The sequence below is a fragment of the Apium graveolens genome, chromosome 9 (genome assembly GCF_009905375.1).
Source record: "Apium graveolens cultivar Ventura chromosome 9, ASM990537v1, whole genome shotgun sequence".
NCBI classification, from domain to species: domain Eukaryota; kingdom Viridiplantae; phylum Streptophyta; class Magnoliopsida; order Apiales; family Apiaceae; genus Apium; species Apium graveolens.
This window is the reverse complement of record NC_133655.1, coordinates 191,530,487-191,534,021: the sequence shown is the minus strand read 5'-3', so window position 1 is coordinate 191,534,021 and position 3,535 is coordinate 191,530,487. Positions and strand designations below refer to the sequence as shown.

Genomic DNA, 3,535 nt, shown 5'->3' with positions numbered 1-3,535 from the left:
GCAGTAGCTGCATCTACCTCCAGAATTCCCGCTACTTTTCCTTGAGTCAGTCTCTAGGAAGGGTTCTGGTATTCATCAGCAACCATCAATTCAATCAAATCATAAGCTTCATCGTATCTCTTAGCCCATAAGGCTCCACCTGATGTTACATCAAGCATGGGTCTAGAAGTCGCACCCAAACCATTATAAAAGCAATTAATGATCATCCAGTCAGGCATGCCTTGATGAAGACACTTTCTAAGCATCTCCTTATAACAATCCCAACCTTCATACAAAGATTCTCCCATTTGCTGCGCAAATTATGTAAGAGCATTCCTGATTGCAGATGTCTTTGCCATAGGGAAGAATTTAGTGAGAAACTTCTGAGCAAGATCTTCCCACTTGGTGATAGAGCCTGGTGGTAGAGAATGCAACCAACACTTAGCTTTATCTCTCAGAGAGAATGGGAAAAGCCTTAGCTTTATAGCATCTTCAGATAAATTATTGAATTTGAAGGTGTCGTAGATCTCAATAAAATCTCTAATATACATATTGGGATCTTCCATTGGAGAACCCCCAAACTGAACCGAGTTCTGCACCATCTGAATTGTGCTAACTTTGATTTCAAAAGTGTTAGCCGCGATGGCTGGTCTGATAATGCTAGACTGAATATCATTGATCTTCGGCTGAGAGTAATCCATCAACGCCTTCCTTCTTGCCTGGAACTTCTGTGTCACTAGGGAGTGTACCAGGTTGTCGATTCAGCAAGGCATTGGCAATCTGCCTAATTTGATTTTCCAAGGTCTTAATAGAAACCGCTTGGGTCTTGCACATGAGCCTCAACTCCTCAAATTCAGATTTTTCATTAGATTGTTGGAGTTGTTGTCTTGGTGCGTATTGCGGTTGCTGAAAACCAAGAGGGTTGTATTGCTTTGCTGCATACTGCTGATAAGGCTGCTGCATCGCATTCTGGGTGTTGCTCGAGCTGAAGTTAGGGTGATTGCGGTTGTTGGGATGATAGGTGGCTGGAACTGGTTGTTGCGACCTCTGAAAGTTGCTCACAAACTGAGCTAATTCACTAAAAATAGCACACTGCTCTGTCTCATGGGCACCAGCACAAAACTAACAGACACTAGTGATCTGATTAACTCCATAATTAGCCAAAAAATCCACCTTCATCGTCAAAGCCTTAAGTTGAGCAGCTATAGCAAGAGCTGCATCTACCTCCAGAATTCCCGCTACTTTTCCTTGAGTCAGTCTCTAAGAAGGGTTCTGGTATTCATCAGCAACCATCAGTTCAATCAAATTATAAGCTTCATCGTATCTCTTAGCCCATAAGGCTCCACCTGATGTTACATCAAGCATGGGTCTAGAAGTCGCACCCAAACCATTATAAAAGCAATTAATGATCATCCAGTCAGGCATGCCTTGATGAAGACACTTTCTAAGCATCTCCTTATAACAATCCCAACCTTCATACAAAGATTCTCCCATTTGCTGCGCAAATTATGTAAGAGCATTCCTGATTGCAGATGTCTTTGCCATAGGGAAGAATTTAGTGAGAAACTTCTGAGCAAGATCTTCCCACTTGGTGATAGAGCCTGGTGGTAGAGAATGCAACCAACACTTAGCTTTATCCCTCAGAGAGAATGGGAAAAGCCTTAGCTTTATAGCATCTTCAGATAAATTATTGAATTTGAAGGTGTCGTAGATCTCAATAAAATCTCTAATATACATATTGGGATCTTCCATTGGAGAACCCCCAAACTGAACCGAGTTCTGCACCATCTGAATTGTGCTAACTTTGATTTCAAAAGTGTTAGCCGCGATGGCTGGTCTGATAATGCTAGACTAAATATCATTGATCTTCGGCTGAGAGTAATCCATCAATGCCTTCATATTCGCTTCTGGTTCTCCCATTGCAAAAAGATCTTATTCTTTGACTTTCTCCTCTTCTACAAGAACTTCTTCCTCTACTAAAACTTCTTCCTCCACTTTATCCAGTGTTCTCTTTAGAGATCGAGAACACGTTAGCATAAACGGTCTCTAGAGTACCTGAAAAAGCAACATGTAACAAGTAAGTAAAATATCTAAGTCAGTGAACTTTAACGACCACTGATGTCAAACACATAAACTAAAAATTAACACCGAGTCCCCGGCAGCGGCGCCAAAAACCCTTGTTAGGACGAAAATACGCGCTAATATTCATGCAAGTATATGTGATCGCAAGTAATATAGAATTCTTTCTAGTTCATTCCCATAGAGACTGGTTTAGGTTAATTTCAATTAATATACTTATGCAACAATGGTATGGTTATTATTCAATGCTAAGATGATAAAAAGTTGAGATTGTTTATAACTACGGTATTAACTAACATGCAATTAACTAAGAGATTAAAAGGTTTGATTTACTATATGAGACAAACATGGGATTTTAACTTCATTACTACTTCATTCAATAGCCTTTCGTTCTTAACCTTAACATGCAATAGTAATGACAACTAATCAGATAACACGAAACTAGTAAACGCCAACTTTCATTGTATGAATACCCTACTACCAGACATCCACAAAAGAGATAGAAGCTGAATAGACACCAATTATATTGAGACCCTATATGTCTATAGAATTTGACAACATAACGGTTTATTGCATAAGTTATTTATCTTGATTACATAGGACAAGTAAGATGGTTAAAATTACCTACGAATCATGCATAACAAATATATGAACCTATGCTAGCATGGCAAGTTCTAAACCCCTATATTCACTTTCACTTTAATAGAGATTAATACATTATCTTATAAGTTCGCGACGCTCATAAGATGAATAAGCACAACCAATACTAGGATATCATACAATCAACACACACTAAGGTATCGAATACAATCAATACACACTAAGGTATCGAAACAAATTAACTAATGAAATCCATAAGTAAATCCTCTAGAACCCCATGATAATGATTAGTTCATAACCGAACTCATCATCATCGTGAGTTTCGATGAAAGCATGGTATAATAACTAAGTCTTTATAAACTGAATAATAATCAAAGTACGTTAAACAAGAGTAATAGATTCAATAAAACAAGAAAACTAGCATCCAAAATTACAACTTGAAATAAAGAATCACAAGAATAAACTAGATCCTCTTCGCCTTGGTTGTATTTGTGCTTCTAGGTCTTCTCGATGTCTTCTCCTTAAGCTCTGTAATGAAATACGTCTTTAAGTTGTCTTTATATAGCAGCCCCAATCAGCATAGAAGTCTATAAATCAATCTTCTATTCAAAATAGAATTCTTCAGTTTTCGACCCGGCATGGCCGCGCGCTGTCGCAGCGCGGGCGCGCGCTGTCTCAGCGCGGGCGCGCGCTATTACATCGCGGGCGCGCTGACATTCTGGAAAAACTAATTATTTCTTCTTTTTTGCTGGCTTGTTATGGCATTCAACGAGCAATCTTCCCTAATACCTTCCTAATACCAATTTAGCACCAAAGCAATGCTAAATCTCCTTGATACCTTATTTATGCCTGAAATGCCAAACACTACAAAAATGAA

General features: G+C 38.8%; 2 non-coding genes across 2 annotated transcripts; both read left to right on the top strand.

The window, feature by feature from the left end:
* Nucleotides 1–216: 216 nt before the first annotated feature.
* LOC141687560 (small nucleolar RNA R71) lies at nt 217–323 on the top strand. The gene has a single exon (XR_012561055.1). It is a non-coding gene; the product is annotated as a small nucleolar RNA R71 (small nucleolar RNA).
* A 1,079-nt stretch (nt 324–1,402) lies between these two features.
* LOC141687559 (small nucleolar RNA R71) lies at nt 1,403–1,509 on the top strand. The gene has a single exon (XR_012561054.1). It is a non-coding gene; the product is annotated as a small nucleolar RNA R71 (small nucleolar RNA).
* The last annotated feature ends 2,026 nt before the right edge of the window (nt 1,510–3,535 follow it).